This window comes from Polistes dominula, unplaced genomic scaffold (genome assembly GCF_049000335.1).
Source record: "Polistes dominula isolate Pdom_NZ unplaced genomic scaffold, Pdom_raw_medaka contig_21, whole genome shotgun sequence".
Lineage (NCBI taxonomy): Eukaryota > Metazoa > Arthropoda > Insecta > Hymenoptera > Vespidae > Polistes > Polistes dominula.
In genome coordinates, this window is record NW_028301061.1 from 5,116,481 (window position 1) to 5,135,639 (window position 19,159).

Consider the following 19,159-nt stretch of genomic DNA (forward strand, 5'->3'; position numbering starts at 1 on the left):
TATCGTCTACCTAAAAAATTCCTAAAAATTTGATTTAAATTTGGGGATCAAATTTAAATTTTGATGTACACTTTGCTCCATGGATGTGTCGGCACCTACATGAAAGGACGAAAAAATACACCAACATTTCCTACTGCGAGAAGACGAGAAGTACAGCGAGGTGATTCGGATTTTCAAAATACAAAAGAAGGAATAATTGCTGTCAAATGGATGGACACGAAGGAAGTTTTTGTCGTATCAAATTGTCATGGTAATGAATTAACTACTACGATTAGAACTCTAAAAGATGGATCTAAAAAGTTCCCCTGCCCGTCAATGGTAGCGTTTTACAACGAGTTCATGGGTGGAGTTGACCTCTTTGGCCAACTGGGAACATGCTACGAGGTGGATCGTAAATCCAACAAGTGGTAGAAAAAGGTATTTTACAGATTACTGATGATCTCGATTGTTAATGCCCATATTGTTCATCAAGACGTTACTGAACGAAGACGTCCCTTATTATCATTCATCATCACTGTTGTTGAAAGTCTCCCGACATTTGTAAATGCAAGCAAGGAAGTCAATAGACGGAGGCACTCTTCCTCCGAAACTATGTCATCGTCATTATCAACAGCGAGATTTTTCAATGTTGGAAACCATTTTCCAATTGAGGAAGAAACGCGCAGAAGATGTGCATGGTGCGTAAAAATGAAGAAAGAGGCACGCACAAAAATAGTGTGCACCTCTTGCAATGTAGCATTGTACAATAACTGTTTCCAGCCCTACCACACCCTCAAGAAACCAAGACTTTAGATACTGTTGTACTCCTCTACTTTTTTCAATTTTTAAAATTTTTTACCGTTCTTAATTTATAAATGTTAATTCTGAAAAATGTTTATAAATAAATATGTTATTAAAAATGTTAACGCAAATGTACATGAAAATGTTAATAAAAAACCGTTACCTAAAATAATCATCAAAATGTTAATCAAAATGTTAAGTAAAATGTCAATAAAAATGAGCTATTAACTCTAAGATTACAGCCGAGACATACCCTGTCCCGAGACACAGATACTGTCGGCTTACGGCCGGGACATAAGCTGTCCCGGGATACAGATACTTTCGGCTTACGGCGGGACATATGCTGTCTCATTAATGAAGCTTGTAAAATCATTGTTATTGATGATGAGCTGTTACGGAGACGTTTATGCGTCTCCAAGACCTTCGACCTTTTAGGCATAAAAGTTATTTTATGTAAAAAATTGCTTGGAGGAGAAATAATTGATCCCGGTAATGGGGCGCACTCGGACCGATTTTTCGCCGTATTGAAAGTGTTAAAGACAAAAAACGGGACAGACTACAAAGTGTGTACGTGGAAGGTACTAAGTCTTTACAGATCCTGGGCGTTTCAGGCGATGGTCGGGGAGATGGAGAAATATGGGAAACTTATATGTGCAATCGTCACGCTGCAAGAAACTAGATGGGCCGGGAAAAGTTCTGTCAACACGGGGGCGTATACGCTTTACTACAAAGGGTCGGAGATCCATCGATTAGACGTCGCGTTTATGATCAATAAAAAAATATTATCCGCGCTAAAATACATTAAATTCATAAACGAAAGCTTAGGATTACTTCTCTTGCAAGGTGATGGTACAAAATTGCGATATAAACATGTACATCTACAAATTTTAAACCAAAAATCCATCTATTTTCCTCAAGAAATTCCAGAATAAAAAAGGTCATGCGCGGATTCTCACCAATTATAGATTACTTTGATACATTAACATTGTAATGTACAGAACAGTACAATACAAGTAGTACATTATCAATAAGACAAATTACTAACGGGCTTAGAAGAATAATAGTAATTTTAATACTCAGGAAAACACGAAAGTAGACAAATTGTACTGTTTTTTCGCGTTGTGATTATTGACGACACGTAATAAAAAACTAACAATATAAGAATATTGGACTAAAGATAAATATTTCCGAAGAAGTATTTTTAGTGAAATAATGACCAGGGGTCATCATCTTTCACTACTAACGATTAGACACTTTACACATAAATTTAGGTGCACTGATTATCTTCTATATAAAATGAGAGTTGTAATTAATGTGCTATGAAAATCATTCAATGATCCATTTCATCTATATTAAGTACTTTATACTGATGGGGGGGGGGGAAACTTGATGTTGTACAAAAGCCGTTTGATTTCAAGCAGTACATTCCGTCGAAGAGAAGTCGGTTTGGAATAAAATCGAAAATGCTCAATGATTGTAAAACAGGTTATTTGTAAGACCTTTTTGTAGATCTAAGAATTATAGAAAGTCCAATAACAGAGATTGGAAAATCGGAAGCAATAGTTTTGTCACTTTTTAAACCATACTTAAGAAAAGGTCACCCAGTTTATCTAGACAATTTTTATTCGAGTTTAGAATTATTTAACTTTTTAGAGAGTAATGTACCAATGCATGTGGGATTGTAAGTTAAAGACGACAAGGAATGCCGAAGTTTGAAGAGTGTTTGAAAAAAAGAAGAGACAAGTTTTCGTACATCAAATAATTTCTTAAAGATGAAGTAGATAAATAAAAAGAAAAATTTTTAATTCAAGTAATTATAAGCATGCATATTGCAGATTTTGTCGCAGTGTCTAGGTATAGAGGACCACAGAGTGTGTAGAGATCTGTGTGTATTATGGATTATAATAAGTTAATGGGCATAATAGACAAGGTTAATTATAGTTCTAAGTACTTTTAATTAAACGCTTAAATCGTTGAAGTGATAACGCAAATTTTTTGTTCACCTCAAAAAAGACATTTGTGTGTGCAATGTGCATATTATGTTTATAAGTACAATCAAAGAAAAATCATTTCCATGTCAAAATTTTAATTAGGGTTAACAAAAAAAAAATAATCGCAAAGTACACCTGCACTATGTAATTCGGCGTCAAAGCAGATCCGCTGAAAATCCAATAAAGTTAACAGAGAAGTATTTTCTCTCGTTCTATAAGCCAAAAAATAAAAACCGAAAACGAAAAATGTGTCGTTTGTAGTGAAAATGATAAAAGACCCGAATCCTAAAAGCTATTACAGCTAGAATAGGATATATTGCCACACCCACCATACTCTTCAGATCTTGCACATTCAGAATATCATTTTTTCGGGTCACTGCAAAATTGTTTAGACGGTAAAACATTTAATTCAAATGAAGCGATCAAAAATCAGTTTTGTGCCAACAAAGAGCAAATATTTCATGAGTGTGAAATCATGCTATTGCCAGAAACATGGCAAAAAGAATTAGAAAAGAATGGCTTACATATACTTTAATAAAATATTTATTTAATATGCGAAAATTGTTTTCCATTTTCACAAAAAAAAAACGGAACTACTTTCCGAACAACCCAATGCAATTTTAAAATTTGCTGCAGCTATAACTCGAAGGGAAATCATCCGATGATTTGATTCTTGTTGCTGCTTTTTTGAAATAGGTTGCTGCGTACCATGAATCTCAAATATTTCAATCGAATAAAGAATGTAATTTTGGCAGGCCAAAAGTCATTAACTTTTCACGCGAAATTTGTAGACATTATGTCTTTTAATGTTACATATTTTAATTTACTTTCCTTTTACTACATTTATTTCCTTTCCTTTTATATTTATTTAATTTTTTGTTTCCTGTTTAAATTGCGATCTTAATCTTAATTAACACTAGAACTACCGACCGGTCAAAATGACTGGTCGTTATTTTTAATGTTTCTAATACGAAAACTTCTTAGAAACTACGTCAATCCGCCACTACGGCACCAGTTAATCAAAATTCCCGGAAAAACTACTGTTTTGAAATCACTGGGTTTTCCCAAATTTTCAGAATTTTGTAATGTTTTGTGATGCATTTTTATTTTCTTATTGGTAATTATTGTATACCAGTTAAAATACAATACTTACATAGTACAGTATTTAGTCATTTTCTTATTGACAGTTGTTGTACAACGGTTGAGATTAGTGCAGTTGAAATACTTACAATATTGTGGACAATTGTGTTGAATATATTTTTTTCAATTTACAGTTATTGTAGCTTGCAATGTAAGCAAAAAGTAAATATTTTTTATTATAATAATATTATAATAAACCGATAGCATTTAGAATATTATAAGACCGGTAGAAATATCAAACCGGTCAAAATGACCTATTTGGTAAAAATAGGTATATAACAACTGTTAGCAGTTCTAGTGTTAATACATTAATTAATTTTATAATTAATTATAATTAACATTTTATCGTACTGTTTTGTAAATATATGAATATCTATATTACTTATAACTTCGTAAGACTTTTCATAATAAAAATGAAAATTATTACGTTGTTGCTTTCCATTTATCCGTACAGTGACGGTACTACGACGGATTGGACTGTCGAAGCGAAACGGTTATTAACAAGAACTGAATATTTATTGAAATAAAAAATTCAACTTAACAAATATTTTCCAGGTCTGTAAATATATTTCATACAATATACATTATTTCTGCATTTTACGCTTTCGAATAAAATGTATCAATTTATCTCTATATTATTATCATTTTTATAATTGTTAGTACAAAATATACATTCAGTATCAGCATCATTAGTGATTTTGATATGTAAGGAATAATTTACATGATTTTCTATTGATTACACACGTAGTTTGACACCCAAAAAAATCGTTTAAAAAACAATAATTTACCAGATAAATTTTTATTAAATACTAGAAAACAAAATTACATAATAAATAATATAGAGGAAATATAATAGAACCCTTAATAACTATGGTTATTAGGGGACAATAATTGTCAATTATTGATAAGGATAAATAGAGATTCTATGAAAAATCAAAACAAAGGAAGAAGTTATTTTTAATTTCTTATTTAAAACACATTTCTCTCTCTATTGTTTGAAATAAAATTTTCTTTAGGAGTTGCTTTTTTATAGTAACAAATTTTTAAACTTATGCATATATTGCATTGGAGATGTATACTACAAAATATTATTTATATGATCTTATATTAATATTTATGTACATTTTTATTGATATATTAATTTTGCACTTAAAAACTTTTTATATACACATATTAAATATTTTATTATTACGTCGTCATTATTTTATTATTCCTCTCAGTATTTTCTTCAATTTTTGGTAATGTTTTAACTACAATTTTTACCTCTCAAAATTCATTTATTTGCTCTAAAATAAATTTCAGTAACAGTAGATACTTCCAGCGATAACAGAAAGTAAAGTAATACTGATAAAGAAATTAGAAAGGAATGTGAATACGTTTTGATTCGGTTCGATCGTTTATTTATGAACATAAGACAACAAATAACTGAGATGTCCTATAATTTAGACTTCGTTTAATCGAGACGCGAATCGGCCAATAAAAAACCTACTATACTCTAATTTTACTTTTATAATTTATTATCTATATAAATTATTCATTAATGATTTTTTATATTTGTTTACTTAAATTTACAATGCGACAAAGCATATTATTGTTTTGTTTATTATCGTATATTTATTTCAAATAAAGATCATAGCTTCCCTTATTTTGACTGGTATCAAAATATTTTCAATACTCCACTATTCATGTTGACGAAATGAAACTGCAAAAACTCTCTTTCGTAAGAAAATTTCTATTTTACATATGAAATGCGATAAAGTATATATATATGAATGCAAGTGTGTGAGAAGTATTGAATGTTCTGAGAATATAAGGTGATCGATAATTGAACAAGAATATAGAAGGTTCTGGCGCTAGTTAGGTGTGCGTCATGTGTGTTTGTGAAATCAGGCGATAGACAATTAAACGAGGATATTAAAGATTCTAGTGTTAGTGAGATGTGTATGTGTGTGTGTTTGCGTTTGTGCAATAGATCGAGCGATTGAGAACTAAGCAAAGATATGAGAATAGCTGGTGATAAATGAAGAGATATTGGAATTAGGTAGTTGTGTGGGTGTACGTATATAGAATATGTCGATCAATACTTACAGTGAGATTCGTTTGTTTACAGGTATTATACAGGGATAGTTAGCTAACGTCTTGCCACGTTTTTTCACATATTCTGTTCGCTGTAGTATAATTAACATCTATAAGTGAGATCACGTTACGGGACGAAAAGAAATTTAGGTTTTCGGAAACGAAGTTCTTCGTAAAATCTTCAGTGCAAAACGTGATGAGGAAATGGGTGAATGAAGAAAACTCCATAACGTAGAAGTACATCGATTGTACAACAAACCTGACATTATTAACCGTTTGCACTCGGTTGTCCCCTCCGAGGGGACAATGTAAGTATAGCATATCATTTGGTTGTCCCCTCTGAGGGGACATGAAAGCTTATTAACGATTACGGAGAATGAACTTGTTCCATCGCAATTTTTTAAGAAACATGTGTTTTCCTGTAGTTTTCTATTAAAATGGCACCAAAAACAAATCGAAATATGATAAAATTAAGAAATATATAATAATAAGATAATAAAAATGATAATAATAAGAAATATATACATAGGAAAGATAAATAAAGAAAGAAAACGGGATTGTATTGTCTGTTGACAGAAAAATACCAGGTGGAAGGCGGCAAACAACATTTTATTGTGAAACATGTACAAATCAACCTGCTATGTATATTGGAAATTGCTTTAGACTTTACCATACTGTAAAAAATTATTAAAAATAAATTTTGATTTTTTTTTTTTGAATATGTGTTCTTCAATGTCCACAAATACATATAAACCAAATTTCATTATAATTCTTTGCCTGGTTCTAAAATTGTACTTTATAATATCACGTTTCCAGAGTTTACGTTTTCGCGAAAAAGTGGCGTCGAGTTGCTGGTAGGGAACGTCCGAAACGGTGCCGAGTGTAAAGGGTTAACATCGTAAAATTACGCCGATTAGGATAGGCTGGTCACGTGACGCGCATAGGGAAGGATCGAATGACGCACAAAATATTGGTCAGTATACCGAATGGGAAAAAACCACTAGGTAGACCGAGACATAGATGGGAGGATAATATTTGAAGGCATCTAAAAGAAATAGGATACGAAGACCGCGAATGGTGGGATCGCGCTCCCGGTAACGGGACGGGAATAATGGCGGGACTTTGTATTTGCGGCAATGAACTTTCGAGTTCCTAACACCAATTAATAATAATATATAAGTGAAATCATTTTAGGAATTTAAACAATAAGCGACAGAAACAATTTCTTTCAATACTTTATGTGAAGGATCGATAAAGCAACATTTGTAGCAATAAAATAGAGTCAAGCGATTGTTCAGCATTTTTTGGGTATTCTGAAATAAGAGTCTGACAATGAGATCATCGTAGTTTATTATTTTCTGTATATTTCTCTTTATGTAACTGTAATAAAAGATATATTATTATCATATTAATAATAGCTTACATTTATTTTTTGTTTCACGAATTTCAAGTAAATAATTATTATAAGGGTTTTATCCCACTTCTGATAAGTTATAAAGGTTGAATTTTAATGTGATAAATAAAAAGATGTTTTTATTACAATTTTCAATCCTTAATGGCCGATATAATATATTTATTTCTTAATTTCCTATATATACTTATTATCTTGAATGAGGTGAAATAGACAATATTCTAATAACTGATAAAAATAGTAAATTGGATATGATCGTTCTAAAGGTGTCTACTATCAAGGTATCAAGAACGTTGCAAGCTGTTTAAAAAATATCTTACATTACAACTTCATCTTATAATTGGTATAATTAAGATATAGAGGTACAGTTATTATTATATTTAATTTTTTTAGCAAAAACATTAAAGTATTGTCAAATACAATGATGTATTTTTTTTAATAATAGACTTTAAGTAAAAGCTCATATATGTTAATATGATTCTTTCCTTTAAAAAACGAAATATTTGTCATACTTTTCGAGAGTTTACGTTATTTACCTATTGGAATATTGTGGGAATCAATTTTTATTGCTATATATTGTTAAAACATGTTAAACACGCTTATAAGTAGCGTTATGTATTACGTTAGAGTTTAAATTGCACCTAAGTTTTGTAATAATTGCGTTTTAGTAAATAGTTTTCTGGTATTGATTACAGAAAAGAGTTCTTGGCTATTAACTATGTTAAGACTTTTTAATGAATAACAATGTAATAAATATTTAAGAACTACGTTAAAAAGTTTATTAAAATAAATTTTCTGCCCACTTTTAATAATTTTAAAATGCAATATAATTTATTCAACCATCATTATAGGACTAGTTACTAAAATTTAATGAGGAAAAACGATAAAACTAATAGTAATAATTTTAACAGAAGATTTCAGAGGGTGTTTTTTGACATCTAAGGTAAAATACTGTTAATCTTTTATAACCCTATGCAACTTTAAAGTTACAAAGAATGTGTAGATATATTTTTGGTCTAATTGAATTCTTTGTCTTGATGTTGCGTACATATATTGTTACATAAATTCTTTTTTTTTATAGACAACAATTTATAAAGCGATTATCAAGTTTAGCTTAAAATTTTTATTGAATCTCGTATCTTTTAAAGTTGATAAATTCATTAGTTATTTAGTTATATTTAAAAATAAATATTTTTTGGTTTTATGTTACAATATCTATCACATAATCATTAACAAAAATTCGAATTATAAAGGTTCTAAAAATATTTTACGATAGAATATAATAAAAAATCTTTTTATAATTAATAATATAGAAAAGTTTTTCGTTATTGACTACACAAAAAAGTTCTACACGACTTATCAATCTTGCAAACTTTTCATGATTGACTGTGTGGTAAAATAGTTTGTAAAGTTTTTAAAATAGGAAAGGTAATAGAGAAGCGCTTAAAAGTTTTTACGTAAAAAGTGTACAGAAGCAGACAGAAAATAAAAAGAAAAAAAATATCACTTAATGGTCATAGACGTGTCTGCATTCTTAGACTTAAATATTTAATGTATATAGACATACTAGACTTAAATATATACAAACATATTAGACTTAAATATTTAAATGATCGTGAGTGCATTTTCTTGCTGAATGTGACAGCATTGTTGAATGCGTTAAAAATAAAGGTAAAAATGAACTCTAGGCAACATGTGGCTCCTTTTATCTATAATACTAACGACGAGCTAAAAAATAAGCTATTTTTAAAATAATAAGAAGCTTTAGCTTACTTTAACGTTAACACGAGTTGTAAGTTCAAAAGAATGTTACAATACTAACAAGGAGAGGTCGCGATCGTCCCCCCTCCGATTTTTTTTTAAATTTGGCACATTTGTAGTAGCCAATGGGAAAATTCATTATTCCTCTAAACTTGGTGAATTTGAGAAGAAGAACTTCATGAATCTTCTTATGGACTACTACAAGTTTACCAAATTCCAAAAAATTCGTGGGGGGAAGATCGCGGCCTCTCCTTGTAAGTGTAGATAGATATAACTGTTGTAGAATAACCATATAACTAATTAAAAAAATATTATTTCTAAAATCAGAAAGGTAGAACCATTTCAATCTATTTTAGTTTCACTAAATCTAAGTTTTCAAACAAATTATTTGCAAAAGAGTTCAGATTGTTTGCTAATCGAATGTTGTAGCGTTTGTTGTAGAAAGCTATTTCTTCCTTCATTGTAGACATTATTAAATTCTTACGAATTCTTTCATTTGTCACATATTGAGGGGCATTGCAAGTTTTCCGCAGGATTTTTGATGAAAATCTTTGTTGAATTTTAATACTTGAACTACTAATGTTTTTTAATTGTTAAATTTTTTACGTTCAAATGGGTCTCAGAATAGCTTTGTTTATAGCAAGTTTGCTCTCCAAACTTAACTTATTGTTAGATGATTTGCAAATGAGTCATATAGCTTTCTTATCCTTTCATTTAGGTATATTGTTTTGCATTAGATATGTTATTTCCATCTAAGTATTTTATCCAGTACCATATTTTACCCTTTGCACTCGGTTGTCCTTTCTGAGGAGACATGAGAGTTTATTAGCGATTACGGAAAATGAACTTATTCCACCGTAATTTTTTAAAAAACATATGTTTTCCTGTAATTTTTTATTTAAATGGCACATAAAATAAATCAAAATATGATCAAATTATTTAGATGCATGATAAATCAACTGGTTTTATATCGAAAAAGAATGTTCGAAGTTTCATTGAGCAATATGTTGAATTAGTGCGACAAAGGTACATAAGTATGGCTTTATGATATAGGGAAACTTGATAAGATAATAAAGAAATTCAAAAACTTAGGGAAGAAATTTACAAGAACTCAGTTCGTATTGAACCGTCGAATAGTAAAGATCTTTGAGTAATAAAACTGCAGGAAATTATAAGAAATAAATTTTGATTTTTTTTTTTTTTTATAAATATGTATTCCTCAATGTCCACAAATACATGTAAACCAAATTTCATTACAATGCCTTACTTGGTTCTAAAATTCTACTATATAATATCACGATTCCGATAAAATTGTATTGTATAATATCACGATTCCGATAAAATTGTATTGTATAATATCACGTTTCCAGGGTGTACGTTTTCGCGAAAAAGTGGTGTCTAATTTCTGGTAGGTACTATCCGAAATGGTTCAGAGTGCAAAGGGTTAAGTATTTGGCCAAATCTTAGGTTGGCCAATCTGCTCCATTTATGGTCATAAGAAGACATCTATGCTTCCGTAGCGTGATGGTTGTATGCGCTAAATAATTTTCATTAATAATTATACGCCATTTTAAGTATGATTTTTTGGCATCATTTTTCTAACACGTGCAGGTGATGTTGATAAATTTTAGACGCATTTTGGGGATCGTTGTCCAATGCTAACAAATTTGTTTTATCGGCAAACATAGTTATCTCTTTGGAGGTTGATAAATCTGCTGTGTAAGTTGCCTATAGTTATGGTCCAAAATAACATTTTCTTGTGGGACACCGGATAAAATTGGAAAAACTCTAGTAAATTGGTTAAGGTACTTTACTATGAATTTTCTTTCAGTGAGGTAAGATTTAAAGATCATGCAGAAAGGGTATTGTAGCGTTTTTTTAAGTTTATACAGTAGTTTAGTGTGTCATAATTTATCGAAAGCTTGTCTAAGGTGCAGGAATACTGCTGAACAGTATTTTCTCTGTTCAATATCTTGTGATATATTACGAGCATTTTTAAAACCTGAACTAATGCTCAGAAAATGCTGTGGCATCTAATGCTTCATAAAAGCGACTAATAAACATTTTTTTAAACAATTTGGATAGTATAGATAAAGAGCTAATTGATCGATATAACGTAACTTCATGTGCTAGTTTTCCTGGTTTATTAATAAGGTTTAGGAATAACTAAATTAATATATTATTCCAACAACTTTCCTAAAAAAGTTGGATATTTACTCTAGACATAGAATGAGTTGAATATAAAATCTATTAATGTAATTAATTTGTGTAGCAGTTCTTTAATAATCTTCCGGGTTATTAGTCTTGGAGTCTTTTTTAGATTTGTGTGTTGTGTAGCGCGCAAACTAAGGCATAAATCTTATATGCACTATATTTTCCAGCACATAATTGAGCTGTTAAAACTCCACTCAAAGATTAAGAGGAATATTCTGGAAGGCCATAAACTCCTAAACAAACCCAAAGATTATCGAGAATTGCTATGTAAACACATGCGATACCACAAAGAGAAAAGATATTCGTTATATTGAAAAACTTTCCTTATGTCGAATTTCCACTACAACCCTTATTAAAAACATAAGCTTTTCCATCGGTGGACTATGGTGGTGGACTCTTCTACTATTGGTCAATCTACTTGGGGAAGGGATTTCGGAAACCAATTTTTTACTATAAAACCCTGAAAAAACTAGCGTCATCGCTACTTCGCCACAATTCACTATTCAAGCACTAGCAAGGCATTGAAGAACGCATCGGCTCCCAACGAGGCAGAATAATCGCAAAAAGAAGCACAGGCAACAGCTATCAATCCACAAGTACCACGATCTGCAAGCAGTTCAATGTCGAGCGTTATCTACAAACAACAACGCACAGCAAGCGAGAGCACTGTATCGTTTTGCAAGTGGCAGCGTCTTCCAATCAGTATCGTTCAAGAACGCAATAGCGTTCTACAATTCCACAATTCGTTCAACAATAACAATCAAGGACGCAAGAGCATTCTTCAATTCCGCAATTTGTGAAGCAACCACAATCGATTTACATTCACATTCTGTTAAAACCTTCCTGCGATAAATAATAATGTAGTACCGATCAAGCTACCGGTACGCAACATTGTGTTTATAACGATTATTAATTATTAATGTTTGTTTATTATTGTTATTAGAAAGATAAATTTATTTATCTGTTCAGTTTTTTTTCGATTTTTTTTTCTATTTATTTGGAGATAGCGGATTTTTGATATTTGGGTAGTGGTTGATTCTTTTCGTAGTTTGTGCATAAGAGACTAATCGATCTATGAAATGTTAATTTATTTCCATTTTTTTTTGTCTGTAAGTTTGATTAAATGTTTGGATTTTTAGTTCATCTGGATCTCAGGAACGTTTTCTTGAGCAAATCTTCATTACAATAGTTACATTTATAACTTGCGGTATAGTTATCGAAACATAGAAGACAATTTGGTAAAGATTCAACTGATTCTTTATTTTTCACAGTTTAATGTGAACCTACACATTTTGGTGATGGCTATATTTCTGTGTTTGACCGTATTTTTAGTATCTTTTGCATTAAGGGGTAACACCACTATAGAACCTGAAAAAAAGAGCTTTTTTGGGAATTTTTTTTGCGAAAACTACGAAAGGAATAGAATTTCTTTTTTGAGGGTTAGTTAATCATGTATTGAACTATGTAAACAAATATTTTTATTGATTCTAAATAGAAAATTGTGTCGGTATTCGTGACTGAACAAAACCCTGTATTTTGTTTTGTTTTGTTTTGTTTTGTTTTGTTAAATCTGGCAGACTCATACAACTATGAGACTTAGAATAAAAACCAAAAGAAATTCTTTATCTATGTACTATTATCTTGAGAAGTACATACGGATTTTTCTTTAAGTCAGATTTTGTGAAAATGGGGTAACTTTGAATAAAAAAATCGACTTTTCGACAAAAAAAATGTAGAAAATTGTTTATAAAATTAAAAGTTTCCATTTAATTAAAAATCGGATATGCACTTCTGTAGAAAATACAGCTATCAAACTATCTTCAAAATTTCAAGTCAATCGGTTAAATGATGCTCGAGTTCTGAGTTCGCCCAGTTTTAAAAATTTTCGAGTAAAAGTTTCGAGAAAAACGCGTTTAAAGTTTTGTTATCATTATTCGAGGCGCTTTGAGGCGCTTAGTAAAAATAAGATTTCACCATGTTAAAAATTTTTTTTTGCTTTGGGACCATGTGTATGTTTAGATGTCTAAAGTACACTTTAAGCTAAAAAAAATATCGATTTTTTGAAAATTCTATAGATGGTGTTGCCCCTTAAACTATTTTTTTTTTTTTTGAATGGTAAATTTATACTATAGTATTATTTATAGACGACTTATATTATATACTTTATTGTGTTGTTTGGTTTTTTTTTTCAAGTCGATATAGAACATTGACAGCAGATTGCGTGTTGTTCTGTGTTTAATATTACTTATATTGATAACCTTATGCCCAAGCTCTTGTAGTTCGTCCTTTAAGTCATTAAGATCTACAGAGTGATGAACATCGCATAGAAAAACATAAAACGACCGTTCTTGTTTTAATTAAAAGGTATAAAAACTAACATTAGAGAATTTTATTATTCTTATAATTTTTTTATAGATATCAAAGTCAGTTGGTATAACATGAACTTGATTATTATTGACATTAAATTTATAGCTTTCTTTTTTAATCACATGCTCAAAACTTCTTATTAAGGATTAGATTTCAATTTCGTTATCTACGTAGATTGACGGGGGTGAAGGTACTTTTGACGAGGGTAGATTTTCTGGCATATCTATATCCGTACTTGAACTTAAAATTGAGAATCTTTAATCTGTTGACATTACTCTAACTGATCGTGGATGTCCATTTTTACTGCCATTGCTTTCTTTTACCATTAATCTATTTTTACTGATAGGTGTAGTTACACACTCTGTGAGAAATAACTATTTATCATGGTCGAAACACATTTGATGTTGGCATATCCTGGTCAAAGATATGCGGAAGGCTTATCTCTATTTACCTGACTGATTAGTAAGGTATTAATTATAACGGCTTTCTATCTTATTTATCCTTAATATTGACATTGTAAACAATGTCAATATTTAGAACTCTGCTTTCTAATTCTGTAGACATAGATAGCTAAAACGGGAATTACTTAAAGAAATGAATAACTGATGACTGTCGTTATAACAAATTATGGTAATAAATCATACTTGTGTTCGCTGGCTTAAGTCGTGAGGGTCGGAATCAGACTGACTAATTCTGTCGCCTTGATTTGGCTGGCGACAGTAAGAGCAAATTACAACATCTCCACTAACACGACAAATGTCTCCGTTTCCGGAATAATTGTCATATTTTTCTTCTTAGTCCTCACTATTATCCACTTTTAAATAATTCAATAAAATAGTAGTTATTTTGTTTTGTTTACAGAATATACGTTATTTATTTATTTTATGCAACGTATTATTAATTCCGCTGCTTATTCCCTCCCTTCCGGTCCTTACAATATTTGATAATTTAGTATTAAATTAACAATAATCTACATATAATAGTAAAAAAAATTTTTTTAAGAACTCATTTTGATTAGTCACAGCAGAAATAGATCTATAGGAAACTTCAATGGGTTTCTTGACAACTTAATTACTATATATACGTATAGTACTGTATATACTATATATACTATTATATACGTTTAATTCTAAAAAACACATCTTTTTCAAGAACCGTTTATTCTGTCTTATAATTGTAGGAATAGCTATATTTAAGATGTCTGCACGTTCATTGTTAATGTTTGTTAATAATGTTAAATAATATTGAGCACAAAAAATTTTGAATAGTCAATGTCTTATTTTCTCGAATAATATTAGTAAGTAGCAATTAGTAATGTTTTGAAATTGATAAAATTGTTTTGTATATTTACAGTAGGCCTTTAACTTTTGCACATAATTGGTTCCTGAAAGTGTGTTCGAATGTTGAATGTTCGAAAGTAGTGAGATGTAAAAAAGTATGGACCAAAAACTGTGTTTTAAAGTATTATCTAAATTAGCAAAACACACAACTCGTTGACGCACGCTTTACTGACGCAAGACTGAAACTGTTTTGTTCTCTTTGTCCGAACAATGCCATCTGATAGCTAGTCTGATGTCCTCTGAGAGAGGACATCCGATCGCAGTTTAATCACAGTTGAATGATTGACAGAATGAGAGAAACAGTTAAATCTTCAAAAATGTGCGAAATAGCGAATTGTTCGAAAGTAGAAATCGCGAAAATCGAAAGCCGCTTGTATATTGAAAAAACGTAAGTGTATTTCATGTACTGCTGTTCCAACATAAATAAGATAAAAGCATGACAATTAGACGAAATAAATTTTCTAGAACATAGAATTCCGGATGGTACAATGTTTTCATCCATTCATCAATGTCTTTGATAAAATGAAATATTGAAATTGTGATCAATCGTGTAACCTCAATGCTTTCCTAATCCCAATCGATTAAACTTTTACTTTTTAGAGCATTTTTATAACTATAATGCATGCGAAACGAGTTTATAATATGTCTGCAAGAAAGAATATTAAGTATATTTGTGAGATTATTAGAAGTATACTAAAAATTTTCGAGAACGTACACCTTTCAATATTATAATTTTTACTTACTTATGTTGAAGCAAAAAGGCACTTTGAACAGTTTTTTTTTTTAATTATTTCTAACTCGAAAATAAAAGTTTATGAAATATGTGTTCATATGGTATTTTTTACTTCTTTGTTTTGTACTTTTTGAAGTACTGACATACATTTATAAAACAGTCTACCGAAGAATTGGGATAAGTGTTTGTCTTATGCTTCGTTTATCTACTGTAGCCAGTACAAGAGTGCTTTTGACATGGAAAACTTGAGTACATAAAAGTTTTGAAATCTGCTAAAAATTGAATCTATTTATGCACAATGATAGTAATAGAAATTTCTAAGACTTACAATGTATTTCTTAAATCTCACATTATGTATTATTTTTAAAATAGATCATTTTTTTATAGCCATTTTTATCTGCCCACCACAATTTTCTTTACTACAATTTTCTTTACAGTCGTCTGTTGGTATATACAAAATATTCTTTTAGACATTATCATTAAAATAAACACTTAAGCTGCTTCTTTCTAATAGGACATTCTATTATCAAAAGGAAGTAAACCGGGATTCTATTTATACGTTGTATACGTATAACATGAAAATTAATTTACAATAAGGTATACAGTTTATATTGTCTGTGTATGTCGACACATTTATTCCAATTCTTGCAAACCTGTCTATTTAGATTGCGGTAATAAGATATTTACATTTGTATCTTAACAAAATCGTTCTTCAAATGTTTGTCAGTTTCCTCGATTTAAGGGTGAAAATAAATGTAACTTACAAAATAAGTTAAATGAGTGGAGAAAACTGAGTAAACATAAATAATATGTGGTAAAATTATATAGTTAAATCTAAATTACGTAAAATAAAATGTTTAAAAGTTGATGACACGAGTTGAGTAATGTGTTAAATGATGTGATAAATGATTACATCTTTAAAAATGGTACAAAATTAAATCATGTGAAAGAAGTACCATAAAAAAATAATCTTAGGTATACAATCTAGAATATATTAACTAATGAAGTTAATGATGTAAGGTAAAACTGTATATAATTTTATATATCCCAATTTAAAAATAATGAGATATATTGTCTTATCAGTATCATTTTATGGGTACATTCTATTCACGTATAATCATAAAAACTAAACATTAATATTATATAACCTTATTAAAAATTCTTGTAAACGTATAACGTCATACTGTAATATTAAATTGATGCTGAGATTATTACGGATTTTATTATTTAAGTTCAAATACTAAATACGGAAAAACAATTAGCAAATGTATCTTTTAACATTTTTTCGAAAAATTTTGTTATGAAAAAAAAACCGTCGAAAATGGAATGAGTCGAAATATCCTTTTACTGCAAACAATAATAATTTAATAAAATTTGCTTGAATATATAATTTTAATATTCCGTTCTGTGCGGTGTTTTCCTGCCATTCTTATTTTCCTTGGTGAACTCTTGGCATTTCCAAATGAAAAGGTTTTATTTTACGATTTTTATCAAACTTTTGCCGTATTGTTGCCGTTATTTATAAATACCTCCAAATTTGTTGACTCTTTAGTGTAACGACGTTAATTTTTAATATTTCTGGAAATAAAAACTCACATTTTCATTTCTTCTATTAACAAACGCAGTTTGTTAAAATTCTGAGAATCGTTTATTATCCAGTTCTCACCCTAGAAAATACAACTGATTTCCTATTAAATCTTAAATCAATCAGCTTTGAAGACGTTTATATTTCAAAATAAATGAACAAGAAAATGTGAAGTAAAGGGATGGATAAAGTAGACTAAAATAATCATATATAGCAGCCCAAGATGTGCAGTCATGATTTCAACTTTTCTTTTAGCTATAAAAATTGATAAACGGCTACAATTGATCCTCATCACACCCCCACCATATTCTTTCGCCTTGAGGACGAGCCACTCCTATTAAAAAAATATTGTACAAATTTGCGTCGTTACTACGAAGATCACATTAATGAAATAATGTTAAATATACCTTGATATTTGAATAGAGGTTACTCGTTTTCTATTCCTAATATATCGCCCACTGGTGGTCCCCTTGCTAGCTAAGATGAATTTTTTACACAGAAAATGAACTTCTAATGTTCTTTATTATTATATATTCTTTGGTGCAGCGCCTAAAATTTTTTACGAATTCTACATTATAGAATCCTGCATTTATTATTTTTATGTCATATCCTGTACTACAATTTTAGATAGTAAATTTGCATTTAGTATCTAGTTTAACCGGTACTAGTTATTAATCCTGTATTCCCAATTTTTAGGACTTACAATAAATTAATAAACAAAAGTCAAGTTAAACCTATGAGCTATTAGCTTAATAGAAGTCTTATTATATCTGCCAACATTTATCGAATATTTTTCAGTTATCATTGAATTAAACTCTGATTAAAGTAACTTAGGATCATTTAAAGAAATTTCGAAAAAAAGAGTAAATAAAAAAAGGCCTATTTTATATTAAAATTATAAAAAAAAGATAAGTCAAGAATTATTAGAAGAATTCAAAGTAATTTATTTAACAATTATTCAATATTTAAATAATATAAGTCTTTTTATTTCTGGTAGTAAACTGTTTGTCCTAAGCAACAAGATCGCGCTCTTCAGATTTTGTGTCAAGAAATCCCAATATATTTTAAATGCTATGACAAATGACGGGGTGCCGTCATTGTAGATGTAGAGTTAACTCCTTAGACACAGCTGAATATTGCACAGGGCTGTTTCTCTGTATGACAAGGTTCAACGAGAGTTACGTGTAAATGGTACAACTATTATACAATATGTGACGAACATTGCTGTTCTCTACGCGAGTACATTTTAACAAAGTTTTTCATGATTAAATTATAATTTTTTTCAAGGAAATGATACACATATTTTAACTTAGGTTAGACAAATTGTTTTAATAATTAATATTAAAACTAGGTATAATATATTTTAAAATGTATTATCCGCGAAAGCCACTATAGTGGCGCGTCGTACTGGAAGATGACATTGGTGAAAGTCACTATAGTAGAGCGTTGTGCCTAAAAGATTAAACAAGCGTTATTGCGCTGTTCGGAATTTTTCGACTGTGTTTTTTTAAAAGCCTCTGGGATAAAAACGGTTAAAAAGTTACATTATTTTTAGATTAATCGTATAGTTTACCCAGTAATTAATTTCACATTTTCTTCAAATAAACTAGAAAAACCAATGAGGTATGCCTAATTTAGTATCAAAGGGATAATTTCTTTGGATTTTATTCGTAAACAGCAACCGATAAAGTATGCGTTTTTACTTACGAAAAGAAATATGGGTAACAAAGTTTTTCTTCTTTTTCGTTTTTTTTTGTTCGA

The 19,159-nt window shown here is 29.9% G+C and overlaps 1 protein-coding gene across 1 annotated transcript in view; it reads left to right on the forward strand.

Annotated features, from left to right (window-relative positions):
- Positions 1–19,159, forward strand: part of LOC107072268 (uncharacterized) — a 497,052-nt gene that overhangs the window by 282,045 nt on the left and 195,848 nt on the right. The gene's annotated exons all lie outside the window — the stretch shown is intronic.